Source organism: Podarcis filfolensis (assembly GCF_964270895.1).
Source record: "Podarcis filfolensis genome assembly, chromosome: 5".
Taxonomy (NCBI): Eukaryota; Metazoa; Chordata; class Lepidosauria; order Squamata; family Lacertidae; genus Podarcis; species Podarcis filfolensis.
This window is the reverse complement of record NC_139608.1, coordinates 12,019,531-12,038,809: the sequence shown is the minus strand read 5'-3', so window position 1 is coordinate 12,038,809 and position 19,279 is coordinate 12,019,531. Positions and strand designations below refer to the sequence as shown.

At 44.5% G+C, this 19,279-nt stretch overlaps 1 long non-coding RNA gene across 1 annotated transcript; it reads right to left on the bottom strand.

Moving 5' to 3' along the window:
• Positions 1-415: 415 nt before the first annotated feature.
• Positions 416-9,197, bottom strand: LOC310762505. The gene is made up of 4 exons (XR_014548038.1): positions 7,692-9,197; positions 5,608-5,791; positions 3,857-3,959; positions 416-635 (listed from the first exon to the last, which is right to left on the bottom strand). It is a non-coding gene; the product is annotated as an uncharacterized lncRNA (long non-coding RNA).
• Positions 9,198-19,279: the final 10,082 nt, after the last annotated feature.

The window sequence follows — 19,279 nt, the reverse complement described above, 5'->3', positions numbered from 1 at the left end:
CTTCAGCTCATGACGGGCTGCAACCAAGGGAGAAGTAATGAGAAGGTGAACAGGAGTCCAGTAATGAGGGGTGACCTCCTGGTTTGGCAGGCTTCTTGCCTTCCAGCTTTCCTCTGGTACCAGCCATGACCATTATGCATAGCATATGGCTTTCCAAAGAATTCTGAATTCTTTATTTATGTGATTTCATGTCAGGGGACGCCTTTCATTTTTAGTGGTTTGGAACTGGCATTTCAAACTCTCTTCTTTTTCCTTTTCGAGCTCGAGGTGGAAGATGAGTCAGAGGTCGAGAGGTGGGATTGACAAAACACAAGGCTCAGCAGCTGTCTTGCGAAGTAATGCTAAGCGGCATTGACTTCAACACCATGAAACATTTATTATTAGCTAAATAGTTAATGAGCACGACAGGTTTGTATGGAACATAGCAGTCTATTTGCCCAAAAGCTCAAGCTTAAAGATGCTTAAGATGCACAAACAAACAATAGACAACAAACTTGTGACTCCTGTATGCAAACATGAGTTTGAACACTAAAGAAATCCCTTCAGTATTGAGGACATGGCTCCTTCCCCCTTGTTTACGTGCCCAGGCAGAAAGAAGGTCAGCTTGAACTACGAGTTATGACTGCAGCAGACAACTAGAAAATCAAAGAAATATAGAAGCCATTGGGAGGAATCTACCAAAACAGGAAAGACTGTTATTCAAGGACAGAGGTAGCCAATCTATACCTCAGTGGACGTCAGTAGACTGAAAGGAGATAGAACACCCAGCTTCAAATATTTACAGGGCTGTTATACAGAAGAGGGAGCAAGCTTGTTTATGATGGTAAGAGCTATTTGACAGTGGAATGGTCCCCCTCAGAGGGTGATGGACTCTCTTTCATTGGAGATGCTCAGAGGGAGATGCTTATCTTCCATGAACACTTGAGTTGGGTTCCATCCAACTCTACAACTCTATGATTCTATTGTTCCTGACCATTGGCCATGTTGGGTAGGGCAGGATGACAGCTGGATTCCAATAACATCTTAGGTAGTGATAGACGAAACCATCTTTCTCCAACCCATGTCCCTTGCCCATGAGTAGACCGCCAAGCTTGTTCCTTCCTAAGTCTATGCAGATTTGCATTCAGGGAAATTCATTTTTAAAACATTTAAAACTGCCACACTTTCAACAGATTGAAACAGTTTTGGAAGCACTTTCCAAGGTAAGTGGGACGCGGGTGGCGCTGCTGGGACATGGGTGGCGCTGTGGGTTAAACCACAGAGCCTAGAACTTGCCGATCAGAAGGTCGGCAGTTCGAATCCCCGTGACAGGGTGAGCTCCCGTTGCTTGGTCCCTGCTCCTGCCAACCTAGCAGTTCGAAAGCACGTCAAAGTGCAAGTAGATAAATAGGTACCGCTCCAGCGGGAAGGTAAACGGTGTTTCCATGTGCTGCTCTGGTTCGCCGGAAGCAGCTTAGTCATGCTGGCCACATGACCCAGAAGCTTTACGCCGTTCCCTTAGCCAATAAAGCGAGATGAGCGCCGCAACCCCAGAGTTGTCCACGACTGGACCTAATGGTCAAGGGTCCCTTTACCTTTACCAAGGTAGTCTAAGGGCTTATTCCCAGGTTCTTTTTTCATTCTTCAAAACCATTTCTAGCAGCTTGCAGCAGCAACTTGAAAGTGTGGCACTTGCTGAAAACTATTGAAAACCAAGCCCTGTGAAGTGTAAGGCCCCTCCCCCTACCCTTGAACTGGGTGTCATGTACCTGTAAGGCAATCAGGGATATTGTATATGGGGAAAAAAATGGCTGTCCCAATAGGTACATAGGGCCACCATCTTTTCCTCTATACAGTTACCGAGGAAGGGATGGCATGTCACTTGCAGATGCTTCCTCCCCTCCCTTGTTCACATTAAACTATAGTTTGTTTTAAACTATGGTTTAATGTGATGTGGAAATTAGGTCATTAGAACCAAGCAAAAGCACTCTAGGACAGTGTCCTAGGAGCAGAGAAAGAGGTTTGGCTTAGTGAGAGGTAAGGAGTGCGGAGAGAAGAGTGGTGAGCTGCGTTTGGCTCCCTGAGCTTAGGGGTTTGCCCCCTGTCCTTGTCCCATGCCCCTGAACTGGACTGTGAACTAGTGAGCTCTGAGTGTTATTCCTTTGGTTTGCTCAGCCAAAATTTATGCTTCAGGAAAGCTCCAAGCTTAGTCAGGTGCTCCTGGATATATCACGTTTTTAGATCATGGTGTTGTTTTCCCCCTGATATGGCTGTATGTATCATATCTCTCCTCAGGGACCAGATCCTATTGGCCATCCACGGCAGAAGCAAATAATAATGAAAGAGTTATCAAACCCATCCACCATCTTGTGGCATTCAAGACAGATTCTCTAGAGCTGAAAACATGAGCTGAACAAAACTTGTGTTAAAGCTGTCTTTGTAACCATGCAGGAGAAGGATATTCTTTCAGCTTCGGTGCGATGAGACCATTGTTCTTATGTACACTTAATTGTCAACATAATTGTTTAAACAGAAGCCCCTGTGAGTCATTTGTGTGTCTAAACTATCACCTTGATTCTGACATTTGGAAAAGGTAAACAACCGTTTATGACAATCATGTCGAACAGTTTCGTATACCTTATAAGAGGGAGTTTGGGGTTTGGGGACTTCGTTAGCACATCATACCAGGCTGTTAAATCTGCCGTGATCCTGTCAAAGTCACCAGCTCGATTAGCAAAATGAGCTGGTTAATGCAGTCATCCCATATGCTGCACGTAACTTTGGTCTATCATGTTGAAAGACAGTTCCCCTTGCCAGTAAACAAACACACCCCTCATCATAAAATAAATCATCCCAAATGCCATTGCTTGTGTGCTCAGGTATGTGTTTGATGGTGCTGAATACAAATGACCCCAAGCCAACCCATAGTCAAGCACCCCAGAATCATCCAACAGGAAATGCATAGACAACCAAACTAAGGTAGTCCTCAGTCCTATTTTTCTAGAAAAAGGGGTGCCAAAGCTTACAATGAACTCCTTCCTCATTCTCTTAGAATGGCAATGGCTGCCTCCTGAGAGGAGCCAGAACTGAGTTCCGGCGAGTTCCAAATGAAAAGCCCTGCTTGTCACTATCCGAGCCAACAAGGGCATCTTCTGAGGCAAATATTTCTTCTGGAAGCATAATCTTGTTCACTAGAGATGCTGGAGACTGAAATATGGCTTTCTGAATGCAAATCATGTGCTCTCAGCATAGCCTCTCCTCCCCACATGCCAACGCCACACTACATACAGGTAACAAGCCTATGATGCGCAACAGCGCAGTGTGCAGCTGACCGGTCAAAATAACTATTTCAGTGAAGTGGAAAATGTATTCCTCTTACTTTTAAGATTCAGTAAATCTTTCCTCAAAGATTATTATGGGTCGCAAATTTCCCGCGAGGTTCCGGAAATGGGGTTTAATGTATCCCCCTAGGGCTTTTGTTTGATGCCCTAAGCTCTTGAGACCAGGATAATAATGGGAAGTATGGCCTTTGTGGGTGGGTGTTATAGAGAGCGTGAGATAGGGGAAGCTTAATAAATTTCACTGAATTGGTTCTTTGGCAACCATGTACCATTTCCCCCAAGATGACCTATAAGCTCTGAAAGTGGCAATGCAGATCAGCTTGGAAGTGGGTTTGGCATGTCTCCATTGGCGTTAAAAGGATTAAAAAGGTGATGAATTGCTCCATGGGAGGTTTCCCTACCTGGGCATGTCAGAAAGCCTGACAACTTCTGTGTGATATTTGCAGGCTTGTTTCACCTAGTGATGCTGCAACTTGGGGGGGGGGGGGAGTGGGATGGGGTGGGAAGGCAACAAAAAAAAAATGTATCAGTCCCACCATATTTTTGATTGATGATGCCCCATTCGTTCACTTTCAGGCCTGATTGCGATGTCATAAAAAAGGAGAAAATGCTGGCATGGAAACCATCTGATAATCATATCTGAAAAAGCAAAGAAATATCCCAGTGCTTCCTGTATGATTTTGCTTACCAGGCGTTTCACAGATTTAGAGATGAAGCTTCGACGCGCAGAAATTAGATGGGCACTTTGTCATTCCACAGTAGTCTTTATTCAAGGATCTCAAACAGCTTGAGCAGTGGTAAATCAAGCTTTAGACAGAGCAGCACCATCCTGGTCTCCTTCTATAGCTTCTCTCCAGAGACCAAGGAATTCAGAAAGACTGGAATCTCTGTAACTAGAGTTGATCCCACACTGGGTCTTTTAGTGCTGCTGAGGCACTAAATCAGGCATTCCTCATCAGATAAAGTCATGGAGAGATTGGGAGGGGAAAGGTGGTTCCAGCAAGCCCCACCCTCTCCAAGCATCACTTTCCCTTTGAGCTGAGGGGCAGAGTTTTGCAGGGATGAGTCTCCTGGACCTGCCCAACTCCCTGCATGATTGAGAGCAGCAACAGCCAACACGGTGCCTCTAGCTGTAACCCCCAGTATCCCTGACCATTGGCCAAGCTGGATGAGGTTAATGGGAATTGGAGTCCATCAACATCTGAATGACAACATGTTGGCTACTCCTGGTTATGCAGGGTCCTAAACTCAGAAAAGCTTCCCTGAGTGCAGGAGGTTTCGCCTTCAAATCACAGACTGTTGTAAGCAAGGGGAAGATGATGCCACAGCTATCACCATGCTCTCCCTCGAGTAATTTTAACTGAGTGAGGAAAAGGAACACCTGGATAGACTGTTTCCCCTCAGATAGCCAACCACTGCATTAAAAAAGGGGCTCCACACAGCATTTAATATAGTGCCATGTAAACAAGTACAGTGGTACCTCGGGTTACATAAGCTTCAGGTTACATATGCTTCAGGTTACAGACTCCACTAACCCAGAAATAGTGCTTCAGGTTAAGAACTTTGCTTCAGGATAAGAACAGAAATCGGGCTCCGGCAGCGTGGCGGCAGCAGGAGGCCCCATTAGCTAAAGTGGTGCTTCAGGTTAAGAACAGTTTCAGGTTAAGAACGGACCTACGGAATAAATTAAGTACTCAACCCGAGGTACCACTGTACTGTCCTTCCCCATGGCTGAGACCTTTCTAGAATGCCTACTCACAAGTTATGCCTCATTCAGCAAAGATCCCTGGCCAACGTCAAATAAAAGTTAAATGCTTGCCAGTTCAGCCATTTTGTCACTTCCTGATCATCCCAAGTGAGGGATTGGCACATTAACTTCCCTTTGAACATCCTCCCCGTGAATAATTGCCCCATGTGGCTTTGTTTTCCCATGAGGGGGCTATTAATTCAAGAGTCTCTCTCGTGTTTTTTTTTATTTTTAAATGAGTAATATAGCTATTGAAAAATATTGCTGGCAGAAGTCCCATCAGAGCAACACTGCATTGTTGTTGTTGTTGCTGTTAAAAATCAGTCAGCCACCACAGCAACTGAATGCCCCCTCCTTGCCCCACTTCACCACCTGTGAATGGACTAGCAAAATCCAGCTTTTAAATCTTAAAATAATAATAATCTCATTAATTGGGGCACCTCAATGCTTGTTGTTTTTGTAAAATCAAGTAAACATTTAAGCCCAAAAATGTTGCCCGTCCAGGAAACAACAGAAGGAGGGGGAAAAGGGGTTAGTTACCTGTGCCCAGAATCTGTTTCAATACTCCTTTTTCTCACTCTCTCTCTGTCCCTTTGAAAGAATCTGCCAACTGTCAGGCTATAAACCATCCCAAGAATACACGTTGTCTTTTCAAGAATGAAACCTCCTTAGCAAAATCCACCAGGTAGAAATCTTCAAATGACCTCTAAGGCTGACAAATCATCTGAGAGGGAAGAGAGAGGCAATACAATGAGAGCTGCCTGCTGTTTCTTGTGCCGAAGTCAGAAGAAAATGCCAAGTGAGGAAGAATACTAACTCTCCGAGACTATTTAAAATTCCAGCAGGACGACTCTGCCTGCATTCCAATTTCCTCCCATAAATGCACACACAAAAAAGCATCTGAATGTCAGAAAATCACCACATGCAACTAGATTCTTTGACAAGCGGCAATTTATTTAGACTGCCCTCCAGAAGTTGAAAAGCTATTCTTCTTTCCAAATGTTGCTACGGCTCTAATTGAAAGATTACATAAGGATCACAGATTTTCCTTTCAATGAAATATGGTTCCAAACATCTATGAGAAGTGCAACTGAAAAGAACTTACAGGATTCTATTATGTGTCGTGCCAGGAAGGCACCCAGAAAATATTAGAGATCAAGGCTTCACTGAATAATATGAGGAGGAGAGATTTGGGTGGGGATGTTGCTGAGGAATTTTCAAGACCGTTGTAATTAATGGACCTAAATTAGAGTATAATCCTGAACACAAGAAGTTGTTTTCAGGTAAGCAGGGACAAAGTACTCCAGACTGAAACTCCATTCAGGAGCTAGGCTGCGTAAACCTGTAGGAGGGAAAACAAGCCTTTCAATAGAGATTGAGTTACACCACCCTTTTTGCTAGTTTAATTTATGCTAGGCTGCATCTACAGAAGTATAATGTCCAGATCTAGGGAAGTCATAGTTCTACCCTATTCTGCCTTGTTCAGACCACACCTGGAATACTGTTTCCAGTTCTGGTTGCCATAATTTAAGAAGGATGTTGACAAACTGGAATGTGTGCAGAGGAGGGCAACCAAGATGATCAAGGGTCTGGAAACCAAACCTTATGAGAGCTGATTGAAGGAGCTGGGTATTTTTAGCTTGGGGAAAAAAGAGATTGAGAGGAGATAGGATAGCCATCTTCAAATATCTCATGGGCTGTCACATGGAAGATGGAGCAAGCTTGTTTCCTTCTGCCCCGGAGGGTAGGAATCAAACCAATGCCTTCAAGTTACAAGAAAGGAGATTCTGACTAAACACCAGAAAGAACTTTCTGACAGTAAGAAAGTATGGTTGAGATTCCTGCATTGCAGAGGGTTGGACTAGCTGACCCTGGGGTCATTCCAACTACAATTTTATGATTCTATGTTGTGTTCCCAAGTCATGTGGACTTAAGCCCATCTGCCTTGCTTAGTCCAGTTCAGCTGGCAGTAGCCCTGCTTCTAATTGGATGTGGTATACTCTATGCCAGGGACGCGGGTGGGTTAAACCACAGAGCCTAGGACTTGCCGATCAGAAGGTCAGCGGTTAGAATCCCTGTGACGGGGTGAGCTCCCATTGCTCGGACCCAGCTCCTGCCAACCTAGCAGTTCATAAGCACGTCAAAGTGCAAGTATATAAATAGGTACCGCTCCAGTGGGAAGGTAAACGGCGTTTCCAGGCGCTGCTCTGGTTCGCCAGAAGCGGCTTAGTCGTGCTGGCCACATGACCCGGAAGCTGTACGCTGGCTCCCTCGGCCAATAAAGCGAGATGAGCGCCGCAACCCCAGAGTCGGCCACGACTGGACTTAATGGTCAGGGGTCCCTTTACCTTTATACTCTATGCCGGCTTAATTTAAGCCACTTTCCCATATTTAGAACTGCTCCTTAAGTTAGGTGTACTCTGAGTAAAACTCAGTTGAATAGAAACACCCACCCACCCCATGTTTATGATGCAACACAGGGAGATTGTAATTTGGTTGTGTTGGGTCTCCACTGCTCTGCTAGGGTTCCTGTCCACCACGATCTCATTCTTAAAGGTCACTGCGGAAAATCAGATAAGAAGGATGTAGCCATGGTGCTGATTTGTCTGGACTGAGCAATATACCTGGAGGGAAGCACGTGGGTGAGTAGTCTTGCCCTGCACTTTCTCATCCACCAAGACATTTCCACTGCCCTTTCTGTCTTGTCACAACTCTGGATGATGCTGTTCTGCTGCATCTGGAAATAGTGGGCTTTAGTAGAACGTCCTTCAGCATACGTGTAGCAATGCTGGCACAACTCCGAAGAGTGTGACAGCACACTTTTGCGACACAACTGAACCCTAAGAGGTGTTTGTGCACATGAGCATTTCTGTTCAGCTTTGAAAGGTATGCTGCCTAGATGTCTAAATTCTACCCTACAGTGACACCAAGAGGGGGAAAAAACATATACTGTAACATTTTGCTGAATTCAGCCTAGAGATGCCCATGTTAAACATGCTTGCTTGCATTTGACTTTGCACAGTTATAAGATGCTTCCTGCCTTCTGCTTTGATGGTTTTTTTCTGGTCTCACTCCCCCTTCTTCTTTCCACACTTTGCATGCAGAAATTCCCAGGCTTGGTATCCCTGACATTTCCAGTTGAAAAAAAGGAGAATGAGATAGCCAGGGGTGGGAGAGATATGTACCAAAAATCCTGAAGCAGAGGCGTAGCATGGGAGGGGAGCTGGGGGGCCATTGCCACAGGCACAGGTCTTTTTTGGGTGGGGCCACATTCCTCACAGCTGCCCAGATTGGCTGGAGAAACCCAGGCAGATGGGTGGGGTATAAATAATAAAATTATTATTACTATTAACAGCTGGAGGGCGCCGTGAGAAGGACGCAACAGCTCACGGTGCCCTGCGAACCCAGTGCCATTTTACTCCTGCCCTCTAGTGTCCTTTGTACCAGCCTTCCAGCTGGAGGGAGGCTTGAGAAGGACACAACAGGCATGTGCCCTGCCAGCCCCGCAGTGTTTTCGTGAGTCTCAGAAAGCGGCACTGGGCTCTCAGGGCGCTGTGGGTGCACCCTTCAAAGCAGGGTGGTGTCGGCCAGATGGGCTCCCCACTGTGCTGCCAGGCAGACGGCGCAGTGTGGAGCTGCTTAGCTCCAGTGAGCGGGGGTCACCACGACAGCGCACCCCACCCCCATGGCACAGAGCACCCCCTTGACGCAGCGCATACACCCTGTTACATGCAGAGAATGCTCCACCACTGCCCTGGAGAGCTGCAGCTAGTCAGAGTGGACTACACTAGATTGGCAGAGCTTAATCTAGGAAATAGCCTCTTTAGCACATTACTGGACCACTGTGGATCAGAGCGCCAGAGTAGATGAGCCTTTGGAATTTGGGCAATTCTTGAGTTTCTTATATCCATGCAAGTTTGCCTTTTCATCCTCTGCAGGCTCCTTGTCCCTGTTCCTTGGCACTGCATGGAAACAGAAGAAGCTGCCCATTGGGCCATCTAGCCCAGTATTGTTGGCAATGGCAGGCAGTGGGTCACCATGGTTTCAGACAGAAGCCTTTTCCGATCTGGAGATGCTGGGAATCCAAGACGGGACGTTCTACATGCAAAGCAGATGCTCTATCACTGAGCCACAGCTCAGTGGAATGCAGCTTGCGCCCCCTGCATGACAGACATCATGTGCCGAGTCCTCAAGGTGGCCGACGGAAGCAGCTGCTTTCTCAAGGTACCAACTTTTTTGCCCCTCTTCTCCTTCCGCCCAGGTTAGCTCACCAGCTGCCTTCTGGATATGGCTGAGGAGGAAGCCCTTCGAACCGGAATGCGGAGCGCCGAACGCACAGTGAATCGTTTAGCACTTCTCCTTCAGAAACATGAGTACGGGCCTTTAAAACATCTGAGCAAAACAAAAAAACAAAACAAAAATCTGTCACTCCAACAGCTATCACCCTGTCAAAATGCCCCAGAGCAGAATTCCTTCCCCTGGTTTCTAAACAGCAGTGGGAGCGGCGGCAGTGAATGTTATAGTTGTTAGACAGCAAGTATTTTTGGAAAGATGACAGCTGGCTTGTCAGATGTTAATGCTGAAGTACTCGGCGTTTGTGTGTTACAACAATAATGTGGCAAGCATTTATTCCTGCATTAGCGTATGCAGGGCCATGAAACTGCCGCCTGAAGACTGTAGGGGAAATGAGGCCAGGCTGTGCCACTTCCATTCATGTTACCAGATTCCCACTGAATATAAATTACCGTTCCTCTTATTTTTGAGCTTCCTCACACAAGGTAGTATCAGTGCCAACATCTGCCGCTGGAAAAAAAATTATCACCCTCTTAACATCTCTGGGGCAAAATTATCCCCCTTTAAGAAGGTGTTTACTGGCTGGTTACAGTAAGAGCTTTGATGAGATATCTGAAGATTTACCAGCAGAAGAAAAAAAACTCAGTGTTAATTAATCTCCAGTCATTATTCTATGCCTTAGACCAGAGTTTTCCAAACTGTGTGTTGCGACACATTAGTGTGTCGGCTGCAGTGTGCAGGTGTGTCATACAAACCCTCCCCACGCTCCTCCTGGGGCTGGAAAGGGGTTAGCTTAACCTCCGGTTTGCTAGTACAGTGGTACCTTGGGTTAAGAACTTAATTCGTTCTGGAGGTCCGTTCTTAACCTGAAACTGTTCTTAACCTGAGGTACCACTTTAGCTAATGGGGCCTCCTGCTGCCACCGTCACGCGATTGCTGTTCTCATCCTGAAGCAAAGTTCTTAACCCGAGGTACTATTTTTGGGTTAGCGGCGTCTGTAACCTGAAGCATCTGTAACCTGAAGCGTCTGTAACCTGAAGTGTCTGTAACCCGAGGTACCACTGTAGAAGTGAATTACTGTGTCACAAAATGATGCATGTCTAAAAAAGTGTGTCACCAACATGAAAAGTTGGGAAAGCTCTGCCTTACACACTGCTTGATAAGAACTATTGCCTGGTGACACTTAAGCCATTTAGATATGTTAGACCTAAAGCTAGTTTACAAGTTTTTTGTGTTTGTTTTTTGCCTTCTGAGACTACATCGTCTGCCAAGGAATCACCATGTTTCCTGCAGACCCTACTATGCATTGTAGAGAAAGTATTTTGAGGATGGGGGAGAATTTTATGATCCATACTCTGGCCTAGTTCCAGGGTCATCTTAAGCATATCCGGTGCTGTGGTGCAAAGATCCCTCTGGCACCACCACCCCCAGCAACTCTAAAACAAGGGAGGGGGGAGTGGAAAATGTCCTCTTCCTCCCCCAATGCCCCCATCCCCAGTGTGGTGGCGGAGATCAAGCAGGAAAACGTGCCGAGGGACATGCTCTACAGCGTTGGGGTGCCTGAGAAGGCAGGTGCCAGGAGGAGGACAACGACCAGGAGCAAGGCCATCTTTAGCAGATGCAAAGGCTTGGGAGGGAAGCTTCCATCCTAAACCTCTGCAGGGATGGCCCTCCTCCTGCGGAGGCTTGGGAAAAAAGCTGCACGCATGCCAGCCAGATAGTTGGCGGGGCGCAACTGGTGGGCGTGCAGGGAAAGGGGAGGCTGCTGGCAAAGCCATGAAGCTCCCCCACTCGCTAGGGCGCCCCTGCGAGGCCGACGCCCTGGCACAATGAACCACTAAGACCAATGGGAAAGACGGCTCTGCCTAGTTCATAGGCCTGGTCTATACATGCAGCAGAATGGAGAGAGTATTAGGTGGTAGAGTCCTGAGAAAGCAGAAGTTGTGGTTCCTAAGGGCAAATGGAGCACTGGCCAATCAACACCATTCTGCCTTCTGCCAGCCCCCACGTGTCCTCCTCCCTGCTTACAAACGGTCCAGGAGATAGCATTGCCTGTCAGCTTTCTCCTCTGTAGTCTTGATGTCTCCATCAGGGAAGAGGATGGGGACAAAACTAGAATGAGAGTTGGCTATGCCTGTTGTTCTCACTGGCTCCACCTTGGTGTTGGTCTCCTTGCCTTCTGTCCTACCAAGCCCAGCAGGCTCCAGTTACTTGTGTCCTGAGGTGCAGGGGTTGGGGAGGGAATAATATTTTTGAATTATATATACAGTATATATTTTAAAAGCACCCATGCTAGTAAAACAAGAAAGAAACCCAACACAATAGAATTCGAACTCTTTCTCATTGATGAGTTAGGGTTGTTGCTTTTCTTTTTCTTGCCAAGAAATGGTTACCTGAAGAATTTAAATGATCACTTCAGAATTCTACTGTCTTATTCTGGAGACTTCTATGTCACCATCGCCCCTGAGCCAGTGCCACCGACTGGACTCATCCACTTCAGCCCCGACTGCGCCAGGCGAGCTGGGTAGCACTTCCAGAGACCACCTTCTGCACAGGAACTGGTCAAAGTGCTGTGGACTCACAGCTTAGAGTTGTGAGCACCAGATTCACTCCAACAAGAAGACAGTCATCGCACAGCAGAGTATAGCAGAGCATAAACGACTCGGAGAGCAGCTCTGTAGAATATCTTCTTTATTCTATCTACAACTATAATACACAACTATGTACAGAGCTAAATGAGGTCTAAACGAAAAATGCTGAACTGCACTGAGTGTCTGCAGCTGCTCTTAGCAGCAACCTTATCTATACACATGATCTCTCTCTAACACTCAGTCTCTCTCTCTCTTTCTCTCTGATGTGAGGCTGGAGCGGAATAAGTAGAGAGCAGAAACCGCCCCCTCCTCTCTGGAGAATCAGCAGAGAACATCAGCAGATTCTTGGATATGGGAGGGGTGAAATCTCCTCATCCTACATGTGTAGAACACTTTTTGCAAAACAGCAGGTATGGTGGCAAACCTGTTTCATATAGAGTGCATTTTTTCCAGATGGCCAACGGAAGCTCACATGAGGATGAAGGCGTGGAAGCAAAACAACTCCAGCCCGATGGTGATGCCATGTTGCTTTGTTCTGCCACTCAATATGGCTCAATTGGGTCAACAGGTATTAACCATGTGTGTTCAGTGCCAAAAGTTGCTGCTGGCTTTGCTGGGTTGGGGGGCGGGGGCAGAGGAGGGTGTGACAGCTTTTTCTCACCTACAAAATAAGTAATAGAATAAAAATAAAAACCAGACAACTAGGCCCAATTTCTGAGCTTTAAAGGGGGGGAGGTTTTGACAAGTAGCCAAAGAAATTAGGTCAACAAATAGCTGGGCCTTGTTGGTTGCCAACTCATTTAACTCCGGAAAGCCACAACAATTGACTGTTCATTACAATGTGGTTAAATGGCTGGCCTGTTCCTTGGCAAGTGAGCTGATCGGCAGAGACAACAAGCCCAAGTAGAACTGGCTGCACTGTGGCGTGCCCACTTTGCTGTGTTCACAAATGGAAAATATTTCTTTGGGGTAACTGGCATTGCTCTGATGTCAAGTGATTGACAGGTGGGTGGTCCGGCAAATCCTTAAAAACAGCCTGGGTTTGTGTGTCAGGAGAAAGTCCACCGGCTAGCTTCTGTTCCCCACCCCTGATCAAGAGCACAACGCTCTTCCAGCGGTAGAGCCATTATTTACATTGCAACAGATCAAATAATTGACAATGAAATCTATTTCAGGAGGGTAGCTCAGAACAACATCCATGATGCAGACGATCAAATATTTACCAGCCTGATTATTCAGATAATTAAGCCTTTTCTTCACTTTTCGGGGGCGCGGAGAATCTGATGCCAAAGCACTGGAAGGGTCCATTCAATATTTAGCACTTTGTCATCCAAAGAGTCATTAGACATTAAGATCTATGTGACAGGGTGACAAGGCAGTCTGTGGTAGTGAAACAAAACTGAGAGGCTTTCAGGCTGATAGATATCTATTTCCCTTTCCAAGATTTCAGGCAGACATAGCCACTTGTGGAGAATATGGGGAAAGCCAGTTCGGCCAGTAATGGTAGTTCAATATAAAAATCGCAAAACGTTTTCCCTTCTTTGAATAATTTCCTTGGCTATGGGATGAAGCATCTTCATGCAATCTATTCAGCCCCATCTGTTTCAAGGGCTTCATTCACTCACCCGTGCACTCAAAAAGAGGAGCCCCATAAGTATTTTCAGTGCTTTTTATCTGGGGGAACGCAGGGGTATGCATACCCCCTAAGCATTTTGTGAATCTAAGTTTGGCCTCATTGCAGGGCAGTATTTCAAGATGAGTAGGAAAATAAGAGTACCCCTAAACATTTTTTTAAAGAAAAAAAGCACTGAGTATTTTACTCACTCACCTTTATGCACCATGGATTAACATGCTGACTGGGCACTGATGATGATATACGGCTTCCATAGTTTCAAAGGAAGTTTCCTTATAACAGAGGCAGCCCAGGGCTTCGCCTCAATCAGTATTTACCACATCAAAGATGGGGAAGGCATGCCCCCCTGACGTTGCTAAACTACAGTTCCCATCATCCTCAGCAAGCACGGTCAGTGATCATGGATAATGGGAGATGTAATAAAGTAAGGTTGCCAGATGTCCCCATTTCTTGGGGACAGTCCCCGGATTTACAAATCAGTCCCCTGGGGAAAAAATCCATCTATTTAGTAGGAAGTTGAAAAGTGGATGACTGGCAGAATCCGAGACCAGGGAGAAGAGTTGGTGGAAGAAGATTGGAGGAAATTTAAAATTTATTTACAGAAGTATTGTAAAATGTATGAATGTGGATGATATTAAAATAAAAAGAAGAAGTTCTAGTAACAAGAGATAAAAATTGGAAACTATAAATTTGGGAGGTAAATATTTAAGGACAAAGTAGTACGATATGAATTTGCTGAGCTAATTGTTAAAGAGGGATACAAAAAAGGGAGGTGCGAGGAAGTCAGGAAAATAAGTTAACCAAAGATGAAAAATTAGGAAAGAGTGATTTGTGTTTGTTATATGTTATTTATGTCATTTGTGGTGTCTTTGATTGTTTTTTTTTCCTTTTATGTGAAAGATTGTATTGTTGTGTTTTACTTTTCTGTGTGTCTTATGTATTTCTTTATTGTTAAACTTAATAAAATATTATTATAAAAAAAAAGAAAAGTGTCCCCGGATTCACTGGGGGGGGGGGGAATCTGGTAACCTTATAATACAGTAATATCAGGAAGGCCATCGTTTCCATATCCTTGGTCTGTAGTGATTGGCAGCAGCTGTCCACGGTCTGATTTCTCAGCTGAGTGGCAGCCCCTCCTCTTTCACATACAGATATTCAGCAGTCACCAACAGACTCCCACAATAGGCGGTGCGCTCTCCTTCCTTGGAGGTTTTGAAGCAGAGGTTGGGTGGTCATCTGTCATGGATGCATTAGCTGAGATTCCTGCATTGCAGGGGGTTGGGCTAGATGACCCTTGGGTCCCTTCCAACTCAATGATTCTAATAATAATAATTTATTATTTATACCCCCTCCCACATCTGGCCACTCTGGGCGGCTTCCGGCAGAATATTAAAATACAATGATTTATGATTCCATGACCTCTAGATGACTGCTAAGTATAATGGTTTATTATTTTTTATGTATATAAAATATTTATTGAAATTTTACAAAAACATAAATTTACAAAATACAAAAAAGGAGAAGAAAAAAACATACAAAAATACATAAAAAATAAAAAATAAAAATAAAAATACAAAAAACAAATAGATACAAAAAAGTTAAAAACAAACCCATTTTTTGTAACTTTAAACTCATTAGCTTGTTTCCTTGACTTCCTCACACCTCCCCTTTTTGTATTCCCATTTAAATAATCGAATCAGCAAATCCTTACCCTCTTTCGTTTATCTTAACTCTATATCTTAACATATTATAGCTCTATATTTTCATCCATTATCAACTCATTTTTGCATATTCTCATTAACCTTGTTGCTAGTGCCTCTTATTTTCAATCCAACATCATTTTTAACATTCATTAATTTTACAGTGTTTCTGAAGATAGTCTTTAAATTTCTTCCAATCTTCTTCCACCAACTCTTCTCCCAGGTCTCGGATTCTGCCAGTCATTTCCGCTAATTCCATATAGTCCAGCTAAGTATAATGGTTTAATTGTACATTGAAATGGAGAATGACTCTGTATGTGTAAAAGGAACATGTAAATTTCCATTGCGCCAAGTAAGAGCTCTCCGAGTTCCTATCAGGTTAATGATTAACTGTCAATGTATCTCTGCTGCTCTCTCGTGTGGGGTGTTTAACTTTAGATCACATGGAAGAGGCATGCAATTTCCAAATCTCCATTTTGAGGGAGTTCTCTTTGTTCTCAAGCCACTGTAGAAGAAAGGTGCGCTAATAATGATGCCTCTCTCCTGGAGAAAACAGCCTCAGGCTGGAATGCAGGCTAATGGAGTCTGTGTGTGGAGAGAAAGATCTTTGATCCCTGTTTGGTGTAATTTTATATTTCTAAAGCTGTAGCTATGCTTGGACAAGCATACAATATTGTGCAATTATTTGGATGTATCATTATTGTTGTAAGGCTTGGGTCTCTCCCACACATACGAGATGACTCCGGCAGTTAATTAATTAAGTTTTATTGGTTCAACAAAAAGCCCCAGTTGGAGCTCCGCTAATTTCAGTCTTCCTCCCATTCCTCAGTTGCTGGGACTGAACTGCGCCCCCTTCTCCCTCAACAGGAAAAATGCCACCTTCTCTTCCTGTTAGTTTCACGCTTCTCATTTAATCTTGTGAGCCTGTGAGATCAAGGAGATTGCACTCCCACTATTTCTGTGTCTGCGTCACTATCTGAATCTTACAGCTGCATTTCTGCTCTCTGTGTCTCTTGGTGTACACAGGTCTAATTCCTGTGACTAGCTGCTTCTCCCCCCTCTCTTAGGAATTCTCCCTCTCCTTCCCCTGTATCTGTCTGGTCTCTGCCTGTCGGAGAGTCCAGTTCTCTGATAATTGTTTTGTGCCTGTTTTGAAGAAAGTTCTGTTAGTAAAGCTTTGAAAACAGATTTTTGGACGTATTGCTTCCAAATGCACAATATTAACAACCACAATAATGACTATGTGAAGCTTCAGAGAACTCTGCATTATCTACCATGGCTAGGTGTGTTGTATTGCTGTTGTTGTTTAGTCGTTTAGTTGTGTCCGACTCTTAATGACCCCATGGACCAGAGCACGCCAGGCACTCCTGTCTTCCACTGCCTCCCGCAGTTTGGTCCAGCTTCGAGAACACTGTCCAAACATCTTGTCCTCTGTTGTCACCTTCTCCTTATGCCCTCCATCTTTCCCAACATCAGGGTCTTTTCCAGGGAGTCTTCTCTTCTCATGAGGTGGCCAAAGTATTGGAGCCTCAGCTTCACGATCTGTCCTTCCAGTGAGCACTCAGGGCTGATTTCCTTAAGAATGGATAGGTTTGATCTTCTTGCAGTTCATGGGACTCTCAAGAGTCTCCTCCAGCACTATAATTCAAAAGCATCAATTCTTTGGCGATCAGCCTTCTTTATGGTCCAGCTCTCACTTCCATACATCACTACTGGGAGAAACCATAGTTGTATTGCTAGGGGTGTGCATGTAGCTTATTGCAGCAATGCCTTATGGAGATCCCCTTTGTATATGGCACTGCACATTTCAGGAAAGAGATTTGACTTTGTCCTTAGGAAATAAATATTATGGTATAACCTATTTATAGCATATTTATGGTATAACGAAATAAATGAGCATTCTGCAGCATACATCTACAAATCTGGAGCTGTCTTATAGTCAGGTGTGCACAGGACATGGCATCTTTTAAAATTAGAACAGGATTATATGCTGATTTTAAGGCTCCCATTATTTGAAATCTGGTTTTGCCATTGGCCCGCTTGGTTTCACTGTCACTCAGTTTGCCCAAGCACTGCTATCTGCCGTGAAGATCAACTTTCCAAGCAGGCTGTGTTGCATATCAGAACAAAGCACTTTGTGTGACAGCTCAATCGCTCTGCGAAAGAAGAGATCAGATTTCAACGTGGGAGGTAGAAAAGGGAGATGCTTGAAGGAGGCATATCTGCCTTAGTCACAGACTAAGAACACACTTTGTAACCTCTAAAGGATGCTCAATTAAGAATTGTCAACCAACAAGTATTTTACATGCCTGACCAGGTAAGCAGCCCATGGACCCCACATCGTGGGCAGAGTCTGTCCACGATCTGTTAATCTAGGGATGGAAGATCCGTTATTCTAGGGATGGAAGAGGACTGCTGGCATGGCTTGCCTTACATCCAGATTTGCCCAGATATTTTGATGATTCCTGCCCGGACACTACTGCCGACTGCAGTATTCCGGATATGTCTGGGAAACTCTGGACGTATGGCAACCCTATCACTGACAGAGGAACATGTAAACTTGGGAGAACACATCTTTTTCTGAGACTGTCCTGTCATGTGATGCCCCAAATCCTCCTGAAGCAGTGCTTATGGAAGACATTGAGGTATAAAAGGCAGGCTGGGATAGAAACATTTCTTCAGTGTGTAAACTCTGAATGTGCTCGGAGCCCCAAGTATGAAGACATCTGGGGTGCCTAGTCATAAGAATAGTTGCACAATGAAAATAAAAAGATAAGTATCTGATTTAGGCTCCTTATTACACTGAATGTATTCATGCTTTTGGAGTAATGAGCTGAACTGCAGATGTTGAAAAGCATTATAATACAATAAATTTCTAGCTGATGTCTAATATAGTGAAAAGCAGGATGGTTGGGGGGAAGGGGGTGCCACAAGCATCGATCTACCCCTAGGAGAATAATCATAATCAGAAACAAACATGAGGCTTTATGCTGCCTTTATGTGGCAAGACTCCAACTCCTGTTTTCATGCTGTATTATATATACACAATCACCTCCAAAAAGTTACAATATAAGCTAAGACCATAACAAGAGCACCATTAGACGAATGAAGCTTTGCAGGGTTAAAGAAAGAGAAAAATGGTGCAAAAAGTATAAAGATAGAGGTAATCTACATTAGACACAACAATTTAGAAAGAGTAAAAATTTCAAGGTCTTAGAACAAAGGAAGGAAGTCAATATGTGTATATGTACATAATGATTAGAATGATGATATGGTTTTATTTGTAGATGTGTGTTTTTGTTTTTTGTTCTTGTTTGTTTTTTTCTCTTGTGTTTTGCTTTTTCCTTGTTTGTATTGTTTTATTTTGGATTCAATGTTTGTAATTTTTGTTGTAATCTTGCATTGAAAATAAAACAAAAATTTTAAAAAACAAAAACAAGAGCACCATCAGATCAGACCAACGGTCCACGTACTCCAGCCTCCTGTTTTAGACATCGACCAACCAGATATTTCTGGGAAGCAATTTGCTTCTCCCAATGTCACCCCTCCCCCCAACAACTGGTATTAAAAATAGAGCGCAACCTACGAACACTGAGGTTTTCTGTAGAGCCGTTCAGACAAATGTTATCCATCAACTTCTAAAGGCATCTAGAGAAGCAAAGAAAAGGAACGATGCCCAGTTCACCTTCTCCCTCTAGGCAGCAGTGTGAAATGGGGAGGGGCAAAGGAACAGAACCAGTGAATGGGTGACATTAGTGATAGCAGTGAAAGCGAGTGAGGTAGAACTTCTGCAGAACCCTTATCAGTAAGGCCAGTGTCATGTACACAAGAGTGTGGCCTGACGTCGAAATGGGTAAGAACCAGGTTAGGAGGGTCCTTACGCTGCCCGCTAGAGTGAAAAACTGAAGGAATGGGTTTCTGTGCAGGCAGTTTGAAACGGGACCCAAAACCCCCCTTTTCTTCTTTCTCCAAAGGAGCATTTCTAAAATGCATTA